Source organism: Myotis myotis, unplaced genomic scaffold, assembly GCF_014108235.1.
Source record: "Myotis myotis isolate mMyoMyo1 unplaced genomic scaffold, mMyoMyo1.p scaffold_m19_p_3, whole genome shotgun sequence".
NCBI classification, from domain to species: Eukaryota; Metazoa; Chordata; class Mammalia; order Chiroptera; family Vespertilionidae; genus Myotis; species Myotis myotis.
Window position 1 is genome coordinate 66463759 of NW_023416335.1, and position 25193 is coordinate 66488951.

The window sequence follows — 25193 nt, forward strand, 5'->3', positions numbered from 1 at the left end:
CCCATATAAAAGTTTGGAAGCTGCATTCTACAAGCTATTTTGTAGCAGTAGCATAAGCTTTTTCTCTGGTTAATACAAACATACACATTAATATATACATATGCATATGTGTGTCTATATATATGTATATACACATATATAATAAATTTTATATAACATTTAAATATTATAATTTTATATATACAGAAATATTTATAGATATATCATTCTACATATTCATTATATGTAACTCTTTACTTATGTATAATCTAAAGGAGAGCTTAAAAGTCTTATAGAGTTCAATGAATTTTATAAACAACATACCCATGTAACCCAGATTAGAATAAGCACCCCAGATGTCCCTGTGCTGTTTATTAGATTACACATATTAGATAGTCTGCTCCTAAGATAACCACTATTCTTATTCCTAATATTATATAATTGTTTGGTTTTAAATATATTTAAAATAAGTCACACAGAATGTGTTATTTTATTTCTAGCTTTTTGAGTTTACACTGTCTTCATTTGAGTTATTAATTTTACTAATTATATTTTCAATTTCTAGAGTTCTATCTTGTTTTCAAGTTAGCTTGCTGTCTACTAATATTTTATACCTGTCTTTCATTTATTGACAGATTTATTGAACTAGTCATTTAAACCCTTACTTATTGATCCAGTATCTGGAATATTTGTGATTCTGCTTTTGCTGCATGTTTTTCTGTTGATTCCAAACTATATTCTTGCATGTATGTTGGTATGTATGTATATGTGTGTGTTTGGCAACTTTTATTTATTCATTTATTTTTGTATAGTTTATTTTTTAGAGTAATATAAGTGTGAAAATATACAATGTGTGTGTTTAAGTTGTGTTTTTTCCTGGAAGAATTTACTTTTTATTTCCATATGGCTCAGAAGAGAAATGACATTATGATGCTGAGATTTCATTTGGCATTCAGTCATAGTGGATTTGAGAAACATACTTTTTGAAGTCCAGCTCTTTATTATAAACTAGAGGCCTGGTGCACAAATTCATGCACAGGTGTGACCCCTCAGCCAGGCCAGTGATAGGGGGCCAATCGGGGCCATCTAACCAGGGGGAGGAGGTTGGCTGCCCACAGGAGGTTAGCTATGGGAGCACACTGACTACCAGAAGGAAGCTGCTGCATTGAGCGTCAGCCCCCTGCTGGTCATTGTGTGTCATAGCGACCAGTCAACCAGTCATTCAGTCATTCGGTCATTTGGTAGCTTAGGCTTTTATATATATAGATTCTTGCATCACATTTCATTTGTAGGTACTGGTTGGTGATGGTGACACAGTTTTTATTTTTGGTTTACCCTTACACTTAGAACAAGGATATTTGAGAAGCTATCTCTTGGTCTATTTTGGCCTATATCAATTGCAGAAGTCTCCAAAGCTGATGCTTATGTTCACTAAGTTTTGAGAGTTTCATAAAGTAAAATTAACTTTAATGCTTTACTTATGTCTCTCAGTTTCTGTCTTAATATAATTTTTATCTGTGTATTGTTTACATATTTTGCTATCTCATGGTTACATAAAGATATGCTTTTGCATGGTATTGAGCTTTAAAAAAAAATACTAGGAGTTTCTGTCCAGCCATTTAATACACCATGTTTAAGAAAATAAAGTCAATACAATTATCTTCTTTTTATCCTTGTAGTTATTTTTCCTGTACTTGAAATATCTATTTTTTATTAATTTCTACTTTTACTTGGAAAAGGTATAATATATACTCCATAGTATTTATGTCATCATATAAATTATAGATTTTTGTAAACTAAATAATAATTATCTTTTTGTAAATCATCCATGGCTATATTCTCTTCAAAGAAATTTGAATTTAATAAATGCATAATAGATTCACCTCCTTAATTATGATATTCTAGTCTTCTATAGGTTTACTTTTTCTTTTGAGAACAATACCTGATTTATTTCCTGGAAAACAAATAAAATTGACTGCCTTCAGTTCACAAGATGTTGAATTGTTTACTTTTGAGATACTTAAAAATGTGCTATGTAATTAGTAACTGGGTAGAAAAAGAAGAAAAAAAAAAATTAGGCCTCATGCTAAAACTTAAGTATCGCCAACTTCTATTTTTCTCTCTTATTAATTTATCCCTGGCAGCTCTAGATTTTTGGCTGCCTTCTTGAGAAGGAAAACTATGTGGAATTATCAGTATATTATTTGGGTAGTTAAAGAGGGGGTGAGTGATCATTTGTGCATGTAATTTTTAAAAATATATATATTTTTTTTTATTGATTTCAGATGGGAGAAGGAGAGAGAAAGATAGGAACATCAATGATGAGAGAGAATCACCAATTGGCTGCCTCCTAAAGGCCCCCAACTGGGGATCGAGCCCACACCCAGTGCATGTGCCCTTGACCAGAATTAAACCTGGGACCCTTCAGTCCACAGGCCGACACTCCATCCACTGAGCCAAACTGGCTAGGGTATGTGCATGTATTTTTATTAATTAAAACAATTTTCTTAGAGAAGTTTCAGATTCACAACAAAATTAAGGGAAAGGTACAAGATTTTTCATATACTCCTTCATCCCAAATATGCATAAGCTTACTGTATTTTCAGTGTAATTCTCCACCAGGATAGTACATTTGTTATGAATGTTTAATTGTCTCACTGTTTATCTACTTGATTTTCATTTCCTTGGAGGGTTGGAGGGGTTAATTATAGTAAGATACTTATTAGTAGTTTTTTATACTTTAGTAATTTTTTCTTCATGAATTATGATACATATTACTTGATGCATAAAGACTCTTGAATATTTGTTAGATATTGAAAACAGTTTTATTATAAGGGCTACAAATACCTTTATCTTTTTATATTGGGACCAACCTTTTCTGATAATAATAACCTGATCTGAATTTTTTTTTTTTTTGACGGTGTATTCAACACTGATCAAATTGCTGTGACTAAGTACTAGTAAAATGCAGTACTCTGGGTAGTCATGTAGAGACTAGCAAGAAATGTCTATGATGGTGATGTGGTGATTTGGAGATTCAATAAGAATACAAGTCTGCCACTTAAAAATAATTTGTTACCTGAAGAATGGATATGGAATACTTTATAGGCAAAAACAATGCAATGTTTATTAAGTAACCGATAAAGCAAGGTAGCCAAGGCCAGGTCCTTCAACTACAATTGGGAAACTTTTGCAAGTTTAGTTGCAAGGAATACTAAGGAATGCATAGGGAAAGAAATAAGTTTGATTTCTTGAAAAACAAATACAAGAACTAATTTGTGAAAAGACAAGTCACTTAATATACCTATTTAATCAATGCACTTGTTTTTAAACTATTTTATTTTATAATGCTGTTTACATCTTCATAACGTATTTTTCAGAAAAGTTTATTTTGTCTCTGCCTAAGATTTCTGCTCTGCATTGGGGAAACAAGGGATAAACGACTGGTATATTGAGAGATGGTGTATCAGAGATGGGAGACTGAGAGCAGGCTGAGAGAGGGAAGTGTAGAACCAGAAAGAGATCTTAAGCAATGCCATCTCTTTGCCCAACAGTATACAATTCTTTCTCCTTTGTCTACATTACAGCAGCAGAGTTTGTAGGCAAAGTTTTACAAAATGCTATTATAAAGTCAAAGTAAAATCCAGTTTTAGTTATTAGTGTTCTGGATAAGGTGATATTTCAAAGACCAAAAAGCAGTAACTAACACATGTTAATTAATAGATCATTCCTGAAATGGCAATGGTTTGATTATTTCAGTGATCCACAATTCTTCTACCTTGTTAATCTGAGGCCCTAAACACATTGCTCCCATTTCATAGTTAAAGAAAGACCAAAGTCCTATTTACCATGTCTATTATTTTAACCATAAGAGAAGATAGAAGAGACATTGAATGACATGCTCCTTCTCTTTAATGGTGTGGCATAGAAGTTAAACTCATCGCTTCCTGGAAAATCCCATTAACCTGGATATAATCACATGGTTCCATGCTGTTGAAATCAGGCTAAGAAATATCGTCATTAGTTGTGTGGCCATGTATATAAATACAAGTTAGTCTCTTTATTAGTAATACATAAAAAGGACTTTGGAGATAAAAACAGTTTCTGATTCATCAAATAAAACTAAATATTATAGATGGATTATCAGGTAAACTGACCTGCTTCTGAGAAGCAGTAAGGATATTTAGAAATGATGTGCTCATAAAGGCTTATCTAATTCAGGGAAGGCACACAACACATTTTAAATGAATAAATTAGTGAATGTCTCAGCAATCAAGGACTGGGTTAAAAATGACAATAACACAGCACATCAGACTCACAGATTAAGCTCAATAAACATTTATTGAAAGACTATAGACCAAGATTGTGTTAAGCAAGTACTGGGTTACAAACATCACTCTAATATGTTAAAAATTACAATAAAGAAGAATATCAAACTAATTGTATTAGAAGATATAGAAAGTTTGCCCTGGCTGGTTTGGCTCAGTGATTGAAGCGTTGGACTGTGGACTGAAGGATCACAGGTTCTATTCCTGTTCAAGGACACATACTGCAGTTGCGGGTTCCCCAGCACCACTAAGGGTGCATACAGGAGGCAACCAATCCATGTGTTTCTCTCATCTCTCTCTCTCTCTCTCTCTCTCTCTCTCTCTCTCTCTCTCTCTCTCTCTCTCTCTCTCTCTCTCTCTCCCCTTCCCTACTCCCTCCCTTCCACTTTCTCTAGAAGTCAATGAAAAAAATTCTCAGGTGAGGGTTTTTTTAAAAATGTAAAAAAAGATACAGAAATTTTAAATATTTTCAAATTCTCACATGTGAATCTCACAACTCTCTGCAGTGTTTAAATTCTATCAATATACCCCCATGAATAATCACTATAGGTTTGTTGTGATGCATGCACCTATTTCTAGCCTTGTATAGATCCAAAAATATGTTATTAACAAAATTTATGAATCTGATGTACAAGCAGAATGTCAATGGATTTCTTCTTATAAAATATTCTTGCCACACAGACTACAATATTTAGTAGTGACATGATAAATATATTTCTGTCTAAGAAACCTCTGTAGGAAGGCAAGTCACAATCAAAAGTGTGTTTGCTGTACATACACTTTCAAAACTGTATGAGACAAATATTTAATATCTATAATAGTCAAATGTACCCATTGTACTACAGAAATTTCCTCACCAGTGGGGCTGTAATATTTTTAATATATTGGTAAAACCTTCTCCTATGAGTTTATCAGAAATGGTTTCAACCATCATTTAATTTCCATACTTTCTGACACTGTGCAAACTCTAAACCCAGCTCTGAGTTTCCCATTGATATATATTTTGCATATATCTCTTAAGTCTGTTTTACCAGCAAGTAATTCTGGAGACATCTTATTTTCTTCATGTGCTTTGAATATATTAAGAACTACTCATTGTGTTAATTTCATTATTAAAATTTGTTATTAGAATATTGCTCATATATTTAAAGTACAAGGCAAACTGGGTTGAGTACTATATTTAATGTGCTATAACATACTATGAAAACACAAGGTGGGAAATATATTTGACTAAAGGCACCAAAAAAAGTTCTCTACATAAGCAATTATATTTGAAGTAGGTTTTGAAGGACTAAAAAGATTTCAAAAGTGGGGCAAGATAAAGAACAATTCAGATCAAGTAATCAGTGCAAATAAAGACAGGGCCGGGCATGCCCTGGATCCCTCCCATGGTCACTCCCTGGCCCCTATTGTGCACTGGTGGGGTCCTTCGGCCTGTCATGCGCCCTTTTACAACCCAGGAACCCTCAGGGGATGTCAGAGAGCCAGTTTCGGCCACTCCCCTCAGGAGGGCACCGGAGGCAGGGTTCATGGCTGGTGAGTGCTGCTGTGGCGGCATGAGCCTCTCCCAATCAGGACTGATTGGGCAACAGACCGCAGAAGGCAGAGTGGGGCCAGCATGAGCAGGAGTGGCAGGTAGGAACTGCAAGAGATGCTGGGCTGCAGGTTCTGGCCAGATCCCCACAGGTCACCCTGAGGGACCACAGCTGTGTATGAATTTGTGAACCAGGCCTCTAGTTTTAACATAAAATGACATTAGAGAGATACTATAATATATATATGTGTATATATATATATATATATATATATATATATATATATATATATATATCCTATCTAATAAAAGAGAAACATGGTAATTAGCCTACGACCGCTACCCTTCCCATTGGCTAATCAGGGTGATATGCAAATTAACTGCCAGCCAAGATGGCGGCTGGCAGCGAGGCAGCTTCAAGATAACATGGGGCTTGCTTGCTTCAGTGACAGAGGACTCCAACGTTCCCCTCCTGCTTTGCCGGTCTCTGAGCTTGCAGTTTGAAACATTGTAACAAATATGGAAGCTAAAGTAAACAAAACCCCAGAAACCTGCTTTCAGCCTCCGGGATCTCAGAGTTGGAGTTATACATTCTTTCAATTATAGAGCGCAAACAAACCAGATACCTGCTTTCAGCCGGCCCGGGATCTCAGAGTTGGAGTTATACATTGTTTCAATTATAGAACCCAAACAAACCAGATACCTGCTTTCAGCAGCAGAGGCCTCAGAGCTGGAGCCAGAGCTAAAGCTGGCCCAGAATAAAAAAGAAAAAGAAAAAAAGGAGCAGAGCAGTTGGGAGCTTCAGTCACCTGTCAGCCTGAAAACAGCCCTCAGCCCCTCACCCAGGCTGGCCAGGCACCCCAGTGGGGACCCCCACCCTGAAGGGGGTGTGACCAGCTGCAAACAGCCATCATCCCCTCACCCAGGCTGGCCAGGCACCCCAGTGGAGACCCCCACCCTGATCCAGGACACCCTTCAGGGCAAACCAGCCAGCCCCACCCATGCACCAGGCCTCTATCCTATATAGTAAAAGGGTAATATGCCTCCCAGCACCGGGATCAGCAGAGCCGCGAGGCCTCCCGGCACTGGGATCAGCGTGACAGGGGGCAGCGCCCAAACCCCCTGATCGCCCTGCGGCTCTGTGTGTGACAGGGGGCAGGGCCACAACCTCCCTATCCGCCCTGCTCTGTTCTTGACAGGGGAAGACACCCCGACCTCCTAATCAGCCCTGCTCTGTGCCTGATATGGGGGAGCTCCCCAACCCCCTGATCGCCCTGCGGCTCTGTGTGTGACTGGGTGCGGTGCCCCAACCCCCTGATCAGCCCTGCTCTGTGTGTGACAGGGTGCAGCACCCCAACGCCCCCACCCCTCACTGGCCCTGCTCTGTGTGTGATGGGGTAGAGCCATAACCTCCCCATCAGCTCTGCCCTGAGTGTGACAGTGGTGGCGCCCCAACCCCCGATCGGCCCTGCTCTGTGGGTGATAGAGGGCGGCGCCCCAACTCTCCTATCGGCCCTACTCTGTGAGTGACAGGGGGGAGCTCCTCAACCCCCTGATGGGCCCTGCTCTGTGCGTGACAGGGGTGAGCTCCCCAACCCCCCTGATGGGCCCTGCTCTCTGCATAACAGGGGGTGGCGCCACAACCTGCCCATCGACCCTGCCTTGAGTGTGACAGGGGGCGGTGCCCCAACCCCCAATCGGCCCTACCCTGAGAGTGACTGAGGGTGGCATTGCAACCTCCCAATCCGCCCTGCTCTGTGCATGACAGGGGGCGGCTCCCCAACTCCCCAATCGGCCCTGCTCTGAGCACGACCAGGGGCTGCACCTAGGGACTGGGCCTGCCCTCTGCCACCTGGGAGCAGGCCTAAGCCAGCAGGGCTTTATCTCCCAAGGGGTCTCAGACTGTGAGAGGGCACAGGCCGGGCTGAGGGATACCCCCTTCCCCCCCGAGTGCACAAATTTTTGTGCACCGGGCCTCTAGTATATTAATAAAAGAGAAACATACAAATTGATGTCACTCTGCTATGCCCACCAGCCAATCAGAGTGACTATGCAAATTAACCCAAAAAAGATGGTGGTTAATTTGCATATGCAGGCATGGAGCGAAGACTGAAGACTAAAGACTAAAGACTGAAGACTGAAGACTGAAGGCTGAAGATTGAAGAGGCTTGGCTTCTCTGCTGTGGCTGCAGCAGAGAAGACAACCCTCGCTGCGGCCGCACCAAAGGCCTGGGTCCCGGGTGCCGGTGGAAAACTGGTGCCAGCAGCCAGAGAAAGGAAAGCCTATTGTGCCTTCCTTCATGCAACAGACTTCATATATATATATATATATATATATATATAGAGAGAGAGAGAGAGAGAGAGAGAGAGAGAGAGAGAGAGAGAAAGAGAGAGATGCTAATTAGGCTGGGATCCCATAATGGGTCACAACCGAACAAGAGGAACAGGAGGCTTTTGTGCAGGCAGCACTGGAAGCAGCAGACTTCATATATATATATATATATATATATATATATATAGAGAGAGAGAGAGAGAGAGAGAGAGAGAGAGAGAGAGAGAGAGAAAGAGAGAGATGCTAATTAGGCTGGGATCCCATAATGGGTCACAACCGAACAAGAGGAACAGGAGGCTTTTGTGCAGGCAGCACTGGAAGCAGGGCGGAACTGGGGACTGGCTTCCTTTGTAGTCCTGCATGGTCAATCTCAAGAGGACAGGCCAGGCACCAATAGACCAGTGCTGCCGGCAGGATCCTGACAGCGCTGCTGGCCTCCTGGAACTTGGCCTCAGGCACTGAGTGAGGCCTCTTCCCCTCCCTTGGACTGGCTCCCTTAGTAGTCCTTCAGGTTGAATGTGAAGAGGACAAGCCAGGCACCAACGGACCAGCTCTGCTGGCACTTGAATGTGAGCAGACAGAAGGTAAAAAGACCTCTAAGGCCTGTCCAAGGCCGGTTGGTGTTTAAAACTAAGTGGCTAAGTGGGGTGGTCTGGAGCTGCACAGCACTGACAACCATGGCAGTCTCTGTGTTGGCAGCATGGCTGTGGCTTGGAGTGTGGGGAGTGAGGACCATGCAAGCCGGAGGCTTTGGCTGCTAACATTCAGCTAATTTCAGCTCCGAGACCTGCACGATCATGGAAGCCGGTGGGACTTTCACAAAAAAAAGAGAAGGCGGAAGAGGAATTATACTTCCAAGAGGGACTAAAGAATAGCTGGCAGCCTTAAAGAAACAATATGAAGAAGAGATCACTCATCATAAAAAGGAGATTGAGCTTCTGCAGAAACAAATTGAGTGGCACAAGCAGAGCATCAAGAAACTGAAAGGTCATGATCCTGCCGGGTGTCAGGGTGAGGGACAGCCATATTTGCTGGTGCTACCTGAGCTGTCAACAAGAAAAGGTGCACAGGAGCTCGGCGTGCACACGCCCAGGTGGACGTCTTACAAACTGAACTTGACCGCGCACATGCCCGCCACCTCCCTCAACACTGCTGGGAGTCCACCGGCCTTCCACCAGCATGGCAACGTCCTCCCAGTACTGCCAGCTGATAGGTGACTACGGACCACCATCTCTAGGCTACACGCAGGGAATAGCCAGGTGCCCCAGAGCAAATATGTTGAGCTGCTGGCCATCATGGAAGAGCTGGGGAAGAAGATCTGACCATGTACACAGGCAGCAAGAGCGCGATGGAGAGACTGAACCGAGGCATCATCCACACAAGAGGGCTGGTTCGGGAGTGCTTGGCAGAGACAGAGCAGGCGGCCAGGTCCTAGTCTCTGAGTCATTGTGAAAGGCTTTCCCTCTTCCAAGAAGTGACAGCTCATGCCCCACCCCCCCTTCAGATGAAACTTGGTTTCAAATGATAACAGCTTGGTTTCTCCTCCCCGTGCCCCTCCCATGGTTCGTCAGGCTCCAAACCTCCCATTGCTGAGATGGAGAAGAGATTTTTGCAGTCATTAGGTTTGCATATTGTTAGAAACTACCCAGGGCACTTTGTGTGTGTTTTTTTAAAGCATTGATTTACATGATGCATGTCAGTTACCTATCACAGCAAACTGTAGTTGGCCTCCCAGATACCGTGTTTCTCTTCTGGATACGTTTCTGTTACTCACAATGTTCTTTGTTTCTCTTCTGAGCTGATCCAACTCTGAGGGTTTGTTTCAGCAAGTCCCGAGGCAGTGCTTTAGTAGCCAGTGCCCGTTCACCACACAGTATAAATTCTGCTCAATGTAACATTTTTTTTTTTTTTTGCTTAAGCATTTGCATGACTATTAGTACTTTGAAGTCGATCTTTAAAATGCGCAAGTTATAAATACAGAAGAAAGAGCAACTTATTGAACCTCAACCTTGAACCTCACCTGACAAGGACCCCTGAAATTTCCCCTAAGGATGTATGTAGATTTCAGTTCTGACTTGCCCATTAGTGGATCCAAACATCTGGGAGAAAGTGACAAATAGTGTTTGCATCTTTGTATGTAATTATTACTTGATGTAATAAAGCTTATTTTCATTAACAACAACAACAAAAAAGAAACTGAAAGATCATGTTGTTGATTAAGTGCACACAGTTCCCCATAGAATGGCCACATACTGTCCACTTCTATGAAGACATAGTTCTGGTAACTAATATCCATCTATGCTGCTAACAGATTATAATAAATTGTGATCAGTGGGAAAAATACACACAACAAAACCAAGTGGGATGACATTGGAATTACCCAAGTGCACCCTCAACCCCTTCACCTGCCCAGACACCTAGGGTCCCTTTACAGCTGGGCTAAGCCCAGTGCTGCCCAGTGGCCTGGATGCCAGGCCTGACTGCCTCTCTGGTTTGGCCCAAACATCTGAAGTTTGCATTTGTTGCCAACTTAAGAAATTGGAGCGTTCACATAAAATCAGAATTCCCCACTTCTCTTTCCAAAGTGGCCGATTGGGCTACCAACCAAGGGTGGTTGGTGTCACTTCAACCCTAAGAAGAACCCCCAGCTTGGGGGTGTGGTGAGGAGGAAGCTATCCGTGCAGACAGCTCAGTTGTGTAAACTCTCGCTGACTGTGGCACAGCCCAATAGGGTGGTTGCTCAACTGCGAGGCCACACAGCCATGAAACAGTGCAGCTGTTAAACGAGGCCCCTCTCCAGCTTTCAGGGGGCTCCACATGCTCCAACCCAGTGCACTCACTCTTCCCTGAGCTGCCCAGTGCACCCCACTCTGCCCCAGTGAGACAGCTTCAGTGTTTCAGCTCCAGCAGACAGAATACGTCCCAGTGGAAAGGGAAAGTGTAGCCCTGGCCAGTGTTGCTCAGTGGATAGAGCCTCCACCTGAGGACTGAAGGGCCTGGAGTTCAATTTCCAGTCAGGGCACATGCCTGGGTTGTGGGCTTGATCCCCAGTGTGGGGCATGCAGGAGGAATACAATCAATGATTCTCTCTCATCATTGATGTTTCTATCTCCCTCCCCCTCTGAAACCAATCTATACTAATAAAAGGGTAATATGCTAATTAGACCTGACAACTTTCCAGACATCCTTTCAGACAAAGCCATGGTAGTGGGTCCAAGGCAGAGGCGATAGGGGTGATCAGGCTGGCAGGGGAAAGCAGTTAGGGGCATCAGGTAGGTAGGCAATTGAGCGGTAGGAGCCAGCAATTCCTGATTGCAAGAGGGATGTCCAACTGCCAATTGGACATCCCTCAAGGGGTCCCTGATTGGGGAGGGTGCAGGCTGAGCTGAGGGAACCCCCCACCATGCATGAATTTTGTGCACCGGGCCACTAGTCTATATCTATAAAAGGCTAGTATGCTAAGTGTCCATCTGGGTCATGATGTCACGTAGCAATGCCCTGCTTCCTCTCCCTAGCGACTAGCCTCCTTGCAGTTCTTCAGCCCTGGAACATGATTTGCTTTATAGCCAGATGGAAATATTTCCACTGTAACCAAATGTCTGTGAAGTATTTTCCTGTGCCTCATCTCATTTGATTCTCACAGAAGTCCTGGATTAGGTAGATAGGAGACTCAGTGGAATCCTATTTTCTTTTCATTAGCTGGAAAATGGAGATTTAGAAAATTTAGAACTTGAAACGACTGAAAAGAAGTAAGAAATGGTGGACCTTGAAAATGACTTCAGGTTTTCTCACTGCGCAAAATATAGTCAAATACTGCGGAAGTTAAATATTTTACCCTTGTTCTCTACAAATATTTTACCCTGTGTGATCTACAATAATAATCTGCTTCATGTTGATATTTACTGCTATATTGCTGACAATTTCCTGAAAGAGAAGTTGGGGTGCTTCATTGGGCTGGAAAATTTTAGCTACATCAGAAAGCAGGTCTAATTAAGTAAGTTTATTCTCTACATATAAAAGGCTGTGTTGACTATCACATGCACGATACATATAAAGCTCTCGCTGGCACCAATTGCACACGTGTGTTTCGATCTATCATTGTTCTTGAATTTGGTTGACACTTCTATTATAGAGAAAGGGTGAATAGTGATATGAAAATATTTCTTTTAATTAATTTCCTTTCAATGTGCATGAATCCGTGCACCAGGCCACTAGTTTCTAATAATTATTCATGCAAGTTATCATAACACATTTTATAATAATAACATTTTATTATTTTACTATTATAATTTTAATAATGATTCAGGACATGGATTTGTATTATCAGATCAAGGAAGAAAGACCATAGGTTAAAAGTCCCTATATTTCTATCTTGTGACACTCCTTGCAGAAAGGTCATAGGTACACATGATGCCCATCTCAAGTGGCATGGTTCTACATATAAACCTCCACGGAGAGTGCACAGGGAGTGACAGCAGCTAGTTACTTCCAGGTGTCAGAGAAACACAGAAGTAAAAGCCCAGCCAGTAAAAATTTACAAATAGCTCTATTTTGACTCATTTGACAAACTGCAAGATGACCCACTCTCAGATACCTCAATGAGTTTGTCTGGCAGAACATTAATTCTGGAAGATCTTTACCCATAAAAAAAGAAGGCATGGGTCATTTGTAGTTTCAAAAATTTTACAATAGCATTTTCTCTAGGCTGATATTCAACAGCTTCAGGAATGCCACCCTAAAGTATTGGACTTCCCTAGGAATATCATTTTAGCAAAAGAAAACAAAGGAGAACTTACTTCAAGTACTAGAAAAAATAAAAGGTGATGCTAATGAAGAACATATATTAGTTTTCCACAATTGGGGTTCATGCACATCCACCTGAATCCTGAGGAGGGAGGAGACCAGGGTCATTGCTAAGGAGAAGAGGAGCTTCGCAGATTCTCCACATTTGTATATGGCCTACACCAATGACCATGTTTCAGAACTGACAAAATAAAAAGTTAAAAAGTAAATAAGTAAAAAACAAAAACAAAAAAACAAAAAACAAAACAAACAAACCAAAAAAAAACACACAATGAAGTTTTTAAAAAAACTGCAATATAAATTTGCCCTTAGACTCCCAAATAAATCATGTGAGGTTATTCTGTTTCTCTGGGTATAGATTTTCTAGACAATTCTTCTAGTTATGCAAAATCTGCATAATGTAAGTGAGAAATTTGAGGATTTAGACAAGGCTATTAGTTGTAGATGACTCTGGAAATTAAACAAGCAAATGTTATGGAGGTCCTTTAGAGAGCTGGAGTTTTCCACACTAACTCTAGATAATAAGTGCTACATCAATTCAGCAAAACCATCATGTCCAATAATGATTGCCGAATCATCTTTTTTCTATTATAATGACCTTAATTTTGCTGCATTTAGTTGTTTGAAGACTATACTGTACCTTGAATCACCAAGTTTTTAAGTCATTTCCATTTTCAACAGATTTACTTATGGCTCTGTAAGGAGTGTTTACACACACCATTGTTTGCTTATGAGTCAACACCTTTGGTCATTCCAGAAACACAGTAAATGAAAATTAGAAGAGGAAACTGCTTGTTTATTATATGTTTGTAATGGAAAAAATGCCAGTGAATCACTGGGGCTACTTTAATTAATAATGATAAGCAAAATTTACTGAGTATGTATGCATGCTAGGTACAATTCTAAGTACTTTGTTCTTAATACTCAAAAATATCCAGTTAGATACTATTACAATCAAAATTTACAGATTATAAATTGGACACTGGGAGTTCAAGTAACTTGTTCACAGACAACAGAGCTAAAATGGTGGAGCTGAAAATCTAAACCCAGAGATCCTGAATCTATGAACTTTATACCTTACTGCACAGTGAATTGTTCTGACACTTAATACTACTATTTCTGAAGGCAATTTTATAAATAAAAATAACAAGATTTTTCACATATAATACATGGTTTTATTTAAAATACCAATTTGCTTTCAGTAGAAAATAGTCTTAATTAAGCAATTTCAAGGCAATAAAATGCCACTGAATTTTAAATCGGGGCTCATGTCTATTGTGTTTTACCATTTTATGAAAAAAACTGTAGGAAAAAAGGCTCATTTCTGTATGTGGCTACTTCAACTGCCTATGGCACAGTGAAACTTATCCGGCTGCCAACTTTTTTTGTTTTTAGATGGCATTTTTTCAATTGATTTTATTTACTTTCAAAGTGACATTTCAACAGAGGTGTCCACTCTCATTTCTACTCGCCTTTGACATTTCTGTGACTTAGTGCGCAAGGCGCTGCTTGCCAAAGTCTTGCTAGATTGATGTTGGGGGGGAAAGAGGGGAAAAATCTGCAGATAGCAGATGTTTCTTTTCTTCTTGTTGTGCCTATTACTTTGAAAAAGTGACACTGCTTAAAAACAGATTTCAGATGTTCTGTCTTTTTGGCAGCAAGCTTTAATGTGTTGCCCAACTAGGAAAAATATAAGTATTGTTTAAACAGGCAAAGTGAAGATTGGAGAATGGAGAAATGAATAAATTCTTAGTGATACTTTGCATTTTCTTATTCTAAAAACAATTTAAGACTATAAATCCCTAAGATGACTGGGTGAGTACCTTAGATAGATATTTCTCTTTGACTTTGTCTAGGTATGGCTAATATTCTAAATAATACTTGAACTAACCTAACTTTTTTTTTTCTTATTTAATAAGTGGCACATAGAAATGTTTTAACTATCAAATAATATATATATATATATATATATATATATATATATATATATATAGAGAGAGAGAGAGAGAGAGAGAGAGAGAGAGAGAGAGAGAGAGATGAGAGAGAGGAGCTAATTTCCTTAGTCATAGATTAATAATTTAGCCAAAAATACTATGAAATTGTTACTGTCATCACAGAGAAAATAATCAGGCTTCTGTTAATACAAAGTGTCTTAAATAAATTATATATTCCTCTCTCTCCAGGAAGACTACATGAAAAAATAGTTTCCCCTATGGGATAACAAATTATAAATAGGCATCTGTACTTTTAGGATAAATACAAACTTATGCAGACATTTGAGCAACTGAGCATGGACTGCCTGAAGTTCCTACCTGTCTTACTATGTAAGGGCAGGGCGCAAGGTGCACAACTGAATTATATAGCCCTACAAAGAGACTAAAGCATCTATCCAGGGATTTTTCAAAAATCTCCTCATTTAATATTCTCCCACTAATTTTCAATCTTTATGTTCTGTTCACTGCATGAATAAGCAAATTGGTTTAAAGTGAGCTCTGGATGACAAAACCATTGACAATTTAAGACTAACTCAAGAAAATCTGAGAATGCCATATGAATGTCATGCTGTACCTAGTATGCATCTTTCTTCATATTTCGCCATCCTGCCAAACTTATAAAATTAGAAGCATTTTGTTTAATAATTCGAGTTAGGTTACAGACACCATTAAAGCCATGTCATCTATGTTTAAGAGAAGTTTTCATAAAATTTTCCTTTCCATTTGTCACTTAAGTAATGAAAATTTAGTAGCTGGTTAATTAAGACTATTGTTGTTGCTTGTCATCTTGTTATTATTGTTACTAGAGGCCCAGTGCATGAATTCGTGCACCGGTAGGGTCCAGCCAGCCTGGCCCCAATTGGGGCAGATCAGGGCTGGGCTTGCTCGGAGGAGGAGGTGGGAGGTTGACCGGCCAGCCCGCCCCTATGGGAACCTGATCAGGGCCAGGCTGGCTGGGGGGAGGGGCTGCAGGTGATTGGACAGTGGGCCCCAATCCTGATTGGGATGAGGGGGTGGATTGGGGGTGGGGATGCCTGTGGGGAGGAGCTGTGAGTGGTGGGCCAGCTGGCCCTGCCCCTGAATAGGGTGGGAGGGGCCAATGAGGTGTCAGAGGCTGGGGGAGGGGCCGTGGGAAGTTGGCTGGCCAGCCCCACCCCCGATTGGTATGGGGAAGGCAATCGGGGGCAGAGGTGACTTGGGAGGGGTCTCACGGGCCAATAGGGGCGGTGGGGGCCCATTGGGGGTGGGGCTGGCAGGGGGGAAGATTGGTCTTCTTTGATTATACTATAGGGTAAGAATGGCTCTTTTATTTATGCTGATATAATCCTGGCAGGTGATGACCTTCACAAAAGTTGAAACCCCTTTAGAATGCAACGGTGCTATTGGGAATCGATGGTATTTTTCCATATAGAGCCCAGGATGTTATGGGAAATGTGGAATGGAATGACCAAACATTCTCATGTTCAAAATCGGAGAAACATATGGGATTTTGGCAACACATGTAAAGTGTAGTGCCAGAAAGGCATAGAAATATAATTAAATACAATTATATTTAAAAAAGGACAAATATGAGAAACCAAGATGGAGGCATAGGTAAACACCGGAAATTGCTGCCTCGCACAACCACTTCAAAAATACAACTAAAAGACAAAACGGACATCATCCAGAATCACAGGAAGGCTGGCTGAGTGGAAATTCTACAACTAGAGGGAAAGAGAAAAGCACACTGAGACTCAGAGGAGGTGCGGGGCGGAAGTAAAGTGCAGACGTACGGAGGCGCACGTGGAAAGGGCTGGCAACTGAGGACATGGTTGTCTTTTTCAATCGAGAGGGAGTCTCAAGCTCCCTACTGCTCTTAACTCCAGTTCTGGGCGAGTCTCTGGAGACCCAGACTCATATGGGGAGGAACTGGACTGTCTGGCATCGGTCGGAACTCGAGAGCGGCTTTCTCTCGGAGGTGCTTGCAGTGATTACCGTGGGACACTGAGACATGGGACCCCTTAAGGCAGGGCTGAGGAGCAGCCATAGCTGCTTTCTCCCCCCTGTTGATCCCCTGAGACCCCACCCCAACCAAGCTGTGCATAGAGGCTTTTGCATATGAAAAGTCTGGCCCTTTACAATCTGAAAATTACCTAACAAACTACAGCTGGGTCAGAGAAACCCAGAACTTCCAAAAGAAGGCCCAAGGCCCCAAAGCAGCTTGCATTGCTTCACAGTTGGACTCCTGCTGGGTAGCCTCAGGCAGAGGCTAAATTAGCACCTCCTTAGAGATCCAAGAGCCAGTGTACCCAGTGGTCAGAATGGGACCATCCAGGTTACAACTCCTCAGATCCATAAGGGACACACTCAGGGGGCAGACTCAGTGAACACCAAAGCCCCACTGAAGCAAGTCTTACCCCAGAAGGGTGTCTCCATCACAGAAGTTCTCCCACTGCAGACACATCAGATTCTCACAGACAATTGGCCTGGAGGTCAATTCCTCCCAGTGAAACCTACAACAATCAAGGCTGTTAACTACAACAAGACTATGCACAAAGCCCACAAAGGGGTGCACCAAGAGTGACCACCTCAGGTAATTGGAGAGGCTGAGCCACTGGACCCTATAGGACACCTAGCACACAAAGCCACTCTATCAAAATAGGGAAGTATAAAAAATGCGGAGACAAAGAAACAGGTCACACATGACAGAAATGGAGGAAAGCAAACTACTGGATATAGAGTTCAAAACCACACTTTTAAGGTTTTTCAAGAATTCTCTAGAAACCGCTGATAAACTTAGTGAGATCCTCAAGAAATCTAGTGAGACCCTCGAGGTTATGAAAAAGGACCAACTAGTAATTAAGCATACACTGGCTGAAATAAAGAATATTTTATACATAGTTCCAAGAGCAGACTAGAGGATCACAAGAATCAAGTCAAAGATTTGAAATATGAAGAAGCAAAAAACACCCAACTGGAAAAACAAAAAGAAAAAGAATCCAAAAATATGAAGATAGTGTAAGGAGCCCCTGGGACAACTTCAAACATACCGATATCTGAATTATGGGGGTGCCAGAAGAAGAGAGAGAGCAAGATATTGAAAACCTATTTGAAGAAATAATGACAGAAAACTTCCCCTAATGGTGAAAGAAATAGACTTACAAGTCCAGGAAGTGCAGAGAACCCCAAACAAAAGGAATCCAAAGAGGACCACACCAAGACACATCATAATTAAAATGCCAAGAGCAAAAGACAAAGAGAGAATCTTAAAAGCAGCAAGAGAAAAAAAGTCAGTTACCTACAAGGGAATACCCATACGACTGTCAGCTGATTTCTCAACAGAAACTTTGCAGGCCAGAAGGGAGTGGCAAGAAATATTCAAAGTGATGAATGCCAAGAACCTACAACCAAGAATACTTTACCCAGCAATGCTATTATTCAGAATTGAAGGTCAGATAAAGAGTTTCACAGATAAGAAAAAGCTAAAGGAGTTCATCACCACCAAACCAGTACTATATGAAATGCTGAAAGGTATCCTTTAAGAAGAGGAAGAAGAATAAAAAGGTAAAGATACAAATTATGAACAACAAATACACATCTATCAACAAGTGAATCTAAAAATCAAGTGAATAAATAATCTGATGAACAGAATAAGCTGGTGAATATAATAAAATCAGGGGCATAGAAAGGAAGTGGATTGACTATTCTCGGGGGGGAAGGAGTGTGGGGGGTGCGGGAAGAGACTGGACAAAAATTGTGCACCTATGGATGAGGACAGTGGGGGGGGGGAGGTAAGGGCAGAGGGCGGGGTGGGAACCGGGTGGAGGGGAGCTATGGGGGGGGAAAAGAGGAAGAACGGTAATAATCAGAACAATAAAGATTTAATTTTAAAAAAAGGAAAAAGGACAAATCTGGGTTGGTAAATTAGTTTTTTAAAAATTTAAAGTAATTTTGATAGAGTATTGTTTTAAAAAATATTTGACTAATCCTAAAACTTGACTGATCATTGAAATACCTATTATTGTGATGGTATTTGAGCTTTAGGAAAAAGTGATTGTGTGTGTAAGAAATAAGAGAATTCGAATTTTCCAGGCTAAGAATGGTTTTCAAGGTTCTCCATTCAAGGAAATGGAGAAGCAATGTCATACCTGTAATAGACAAAGCCTCTATGAGAGTAAGCTGTTCAACAGCACTACTATAGAATAGTGAAATAAAATAACAGAAATGAATTTATCAGACAACAGATGTCTCTTTTCTTGGTACAATAAGCCAGACTAAACCCTCATTTTAGACTCAATAACTCAATCAAGGTTTGGGTTGTTTTTTTTTTTTTTTTTATGAACAATTGGATTTATAAAAAAACTGTATTTCCCTGATGAGGAAACACCACTCTTCCTGAAATAAGGCAATAATAGCAAAAGTGATCATTTGGCAAAGAAGAAATGTGACTATATTTTACCCTAGACTAATGAGGCAAGTTATATCAGATAGGTAAAACATCTATCGTTATTTGTGTACATTGCTGTCCTTTTTTATTTATCCTGCTATTCTGCAGGATTACAAATAATTGTATCTGCTTCTATATACTATTAATGTATACTGTCTGGTTATAAAATAAATAGAAAACAGATATTTCTATCTTTGATAAGAGAATCTCTTATAATGAGATTCTACTCTGGTACAGAGAGAAATTACTTTATTCACTACCATCCCATCCATCCTACCCCTAATGTCTCCATCCAATAAATAGATGATAGGCAGATGAAATATTGAATAGATTTTAATTGTCAGTATATTTTACCCAAAACTTCCCGTTACATTACAAAGTAAGTCAAACTGAAATGCTAAAAGATCTACCGTTCTCTCCTTGAATTTAGGTGCTAATTAGTAGAGTGTGACATTCAGGTTAAAGACCAAATCATTTATTTAATGATACCATTAGATTCTAAATTTAAGCCCACCAGACTTCAAGCACTGGATGTGTTTCAAGAAAATATTATATTAACATTACATATGTGTGTGTGTTTATGTTTAAATGGGTGTAATATTTACTGAACCTGAATGCCTCAATGTGCTGAATAATAATTATAAAATGCATGAACTATCCATTTAACCCTGTTAAGCTTTAAACTCAAACAAGTCTGTTGCATCTCATGATTTATCAAATTACGTGTAAAACTTTGCAAGATGGCAATACTAGTATATATTTAATGTTATAATATATAATAGCCTATCTTGGAATTATCCCAATAAAAGTCTAAACTATATCATATTTAAATATAAATCTAGGCTTTTGTAGAGCAAATTCCATTTTGAGAGTTAAAATATTATTCAACTTTGACCTAAACTCACATTGTTTTCTGAAGCCAATTTTCACAATTGACAAAGTATTATAAAAATTAATTTTACAGTCACTAGGGAAAATAGTATTGAGGCTCTTCAAAAAATTAAGAATAGAGTTACCATATGACTCAGTTACCCACTTCTGGTTATCTACCCCCAACATTTGTAAAATATATATTCACAAAGATATATGCACTCCTATGTTCATTGAAGATTATTCACAGTAGCCAAGACATGGAAACAACCAAAATGTTCTTCAATAGATTATTGGATAGAAAAGATGTGGTACATATATGCAATGGAATACCACTAAGACAGAAGAAAAGACAAAATACTGTCATTTATGACAACATAGATGGATCTTAAGAATATTATACTAAGAGAAAAAAGTGAGACAGAAAAATGTAAGAACCATATGATTTCACTCATGTCAGATATAAAACTGAAAGCAACAAATTAACAAACAAATAAAAACTCATAGACAGGGAAAACAGAATGGTGGTTACCAGAGAAATAGGGGATTGGGTGAGGGGCTAGTAAAGGGAAAGGAGGATAAACATATGGTGATGGAAGAAGATTTGACTTTGGGTGGTGGACCCATGATGCAGTATACAGATGCTGTATCACAGAATTGTACAGTTGAAACCTATATAATCATATTAAACAATGTCACCCCGATAAATTTAATTAATTTTTTCACATATAAACTGGAAAATAAAATCCACTTTAATAGTAATAGATATATTGCTGAGGACAAAACAAGTCATGAATAATTTACCAAAATTAAATATAGATGACATACAAATAAAATTAATTGATAAATTAAAGATTTTTTTTAGTAAAATGAAACTGCAAAAATACAAACAAACCTCAAGTGAAAGAAGTGCATACATTAACCCCCTGATTTTGTGGACTCTGATTTAATGGACAAAATTTCTGGTCTGTATGTTATATGAAAAAATTAACACCCTATTAAATTTAAAATGCTTTTCACCAATGCTTATAATTAAACTAGAGGCCTGGTGCACGAAATTCATGCATGGGGTGTGTGTGTGTCCCTCAGCCCAGCCTGCACCCTCTCCAATCTGGGACCCCTTGGAAAAATTTAAGAACCATATGATTCCTGTGGGATTAGGCCTAAACTTGCAGTCGGACATCCCTCTCACAATCCAGGACTGCTGGCTCCCAACTGCTTGCCTGCCTGCCTGCCTGCTTGCCCCTAACCGCTTCGGCCTGCCAACCTGATCACCCCCTAACCACTCCCCTGCTAGCCCAATCAATGCCTAACTGCTCCCCTGCCAACCCGATCACCCCCAACTGCCCTCCCCTCCCATCCTGGTCCCGCTCAACTGCCCTCCCCTGCAGGCCCAGTCTCCCCAACTGCCCTCCTCTATAGGCCTGGTTGCACCTAACTGCCCTCCCCTGTTGGCTATCTTGTGGCTGTGGGTGCTGCCATCTTTGAGGGCAGGGTAGTCAATTAGCATATGGTTCTCTGTTGTCAAGTGGCATGACTTTCTGCGATGATGTTACCACTGTGCTAAGTCACGCCCTAGTAGTACATTTCTTTACTCGTGGTGACTAGTGAGAGCATACATTTATTAGACCTATTCAATATAAATTTAAAATTACTATGATACTTATAGAAAACTTTTCTGTAAAATTAAACTTTTCATGCATACTTACTTTTAATTAAACAAACCCATATACATAATTAAAAACAGGCAAACTAAATAATTAGTCATTTTTTTAACATATGTATTTGGAAAAACCTACTTTTTTACATAATGGACTTTCTGCTTTATTGGCAACCCCTCACCCGAATTAGTCTGTTATATTGAGGTTTTACTGTATGTAACTAGATAAAATCTAGAACAATATTAACACTCTATCAAACTTTGATGCAAGACTAGTAATTAAATAAGGTTCACTATGTTAACAGCTGTAATATTTAAAATTACTAAAACCATATACCTCTTAGCTATTTAAGAGATGCTTTTTTGTCTTCCTTCAGTTTTCTAAGGATCTTGATTTTGCTGCCATTTTGTTCTTTTAATATGTTAGTGTATCTTATTTAAGTACATTTTTTATATTGTGCATATTTCTATCTATCTATCTATCTATCTATCTATCTATCTATCTATCTATCTATCTAATCTATCTATCTATCATCTATCATAGATACCAAAAAAAAGTAAATTGAAATTGTGTATATTTATTGAAAAACATAGTAATTGCAGAAACATGCATTTTTATATCACATATCATTATCCCCTTACTTAGGAATTGGCACATGGCAGATGAACAGTAAATACAAGATGAGTGAGTGAATAGTATTTGATTCAAAAAATAACTGAGGCATTCATATGTGGTAGAAATCAGAGATGGCCATGGCGAGAACTGCAAGAAAAAGAATTATATGTTTGTGGGAGTTTATAGAAATAGATAATGTCAGAAATAATAACAAAAAATTAGATAATTGGAAAAGTAGAAATAGAAAAGAGTTAGGAAAAAAAACTCTTAGCATTCAATGATTTAACATTTTTTATAATAATAGAGAGTACTAGACATTTTAAAAAGGCTAAGAAAAAATTTCCTATGGAGAAGCTGAAGTCCCTGAAGAAGGGTCTTAAAAAGAAAAAAAAATGAACTCAAGTATGTTCTAATATTAATATTTCACCAGTAATGGAAAAAATAAAAAGATTGTATTTTTATGTATGTGGATAATAAAAATAACTTTTGCTCATTTTCTTATATCTGGAAAATTATTGGGTTGGGTTTTGGATTTTAGAAGCTTAGAATTTGAGAAAATTAAATAATTCTGAGAGAGAGAGAGGGAGAAAGAAAGAAAGGAAAATAGAATTTCTAAAGTTTATGGAATGGAAATAACCCAGTTGATTAGTAGTAAACCAGGAAACAAAATTGTAAAATATGCCAAGAGTTCTCTATGAATAAACATTGTAACAAATTATATTATATTCATTCATATTATACTACTCGATTTCAAAACTATACAAAGAAACACATTTTAAAACTTTGGGTGTGTTTCCCTTGTTTAGAGAGGTAAGAGTGGATATATGCTTGAGCTTAATACCATAGCTAAGATTTGGAAACAGCCTAAGTGACCATCAGCAATTGAGTGGATTAAAAAACTGTGCTACATCTACACAATGGAATACTACACTGTGGTAAAAATAAGGAATTCTTACCATTTGCAACAGCATGGATGGAACTGGAGAGAATTTTGCTAAGCGAAATAAGCCAGTCGGAGAAAGATAAATATCACATGATATCACTCATTTGTGTAATATAATGAACAACATAAAATGATGAACAAGAACAGATACAGTAACAGACAAGCATTGATCAGACTGTCAAACCTCAGAGGGAAGGTAGGGGAGGGTAGGGGTAAGGGGGAGAGATCAACTACAAGACTCCTATGCATGCATATAAGCCTAACCAATGGACACAGACACCAGGGGGGTGAGGACATGGTGGGGGGAGGGGGGAAATGGGGGGATAAGGACACATATGTAATACCTTAATCATTAAAGAAAACAAAACTTAATAGTAAAAACAAAACAAAAGCTGTGGTACATTTATACCACAGAATACTAAGCAGCAGTAAAAAAAAGAAGGATATCTTACCTTTTGAGACAGCATGGAGGGACCTAGAGAGTGTTATGCTAAGTGAGTTAAGCCAGTCAGAGAAAGAGAAGTATCACATGATCTCACTCATATGTGGAATCTAATGAAAATGAACTGATGAAGAAAATAGATTCAGATACACAGAAGCATGGAACAGACTGTCAAATCTCAGAGGGGAGGTGAGGGTGGGTGGATGGGTGGGAAGAGATCAACTAAAGAACTTGTATGCATATTTATGCATAACCCATGGACACAGACAGTGGTATGGTGAAGGCCTGGAGTGGGAATAGGTGGGTGTGAGCTAGAAAGGATCAGAGAGGGGAAAAAGGAGGACATTATGTAATACTTTCAAGAATAAAGATTTAAAAATAAATAAATAAATGTGAAAAAAAGATTCTTGAAGTTGCAGCCGTATACCATCTGTTTGACATCACCACATACTCATGCTGTCTAGTAGAAGAATGGGATATATTAGGAAATGGTGAATTCTCTGTCACAGAATTAGCAGCTGGACTGCCGACTCTGGAAATGAAATAAACAATAAGCGTTGTTATGATTTAAGCCAATTCTAGTAATAGAGTTCCTTTGGGGTAGTTAAATAGTCTAAATAATATGCACAATAATTACATTTTCATATTACTTAAAAATAAGGGTAATTTTGGGCCCTTATGAAAATATATCTTAAAAAAGAATTTATCTAAAATGAAGTGCTATGAGGAAAACAACATAAAATAATCTAAAGTAAAAATTTTGAACTCTGTCCTAGGATATTTAAAAGCACTTTACAGGTTACACATTTCATTATACATATTCATCTATTTACAATGTAACTACTTTGAGCAAAAGCTCTTTGTTTACATGCATGAAAGAAGGAGGAGGCAAAAACCAAGTTTAAAAAAAAATGATAGATGGATAAATGGATAGATGATAGAAATACAGAATACACTATATAGAAAATGTACTTATTTTTTAATTTTTCATATTTTTATTGATTTTAGAGAGAGGAAGGAAGAGGGATGGAGAGATAGAAACATCAATGAGAAATTGATCAGCTGCCTCCTGCAATCTCCCTACTGGGGATTGAGCCCACAACCGAGGTATGTGCCCTTGACTGGAATTGAACCTGGGACCCTTCAGTCTTCGGGCCAATGCTCTATCCACTGAGCCAAACCAGTGAGGGAAGAAAATGTACTTATATAAAATACACTAATTGTTGTAATGTATCCCGCGAATCACAGAAGGACGCCTCAAGAAGT

At 39.3% G+C, this 25193-nt stretch overlaps 2 pseudogenes; both read left to right on the forward strand.

Moving 5' to 3' along the window:
* The first annotated feature begins 8850 nt into the window (after window positions 1-8850).
* Window positions 8851-9061, forward strand: LOC118650430 (annotated as a pseudogene).
* Window positions 9062-9352: 291 nt separating this feature from the next.
* On the forward strand, window positions 9353-9608 carry LOC118649862 (annotated as a pseudogene).
* The last annotated feature ends 15585 nt before the right edge of the window (window positions 9609-25193 follow it).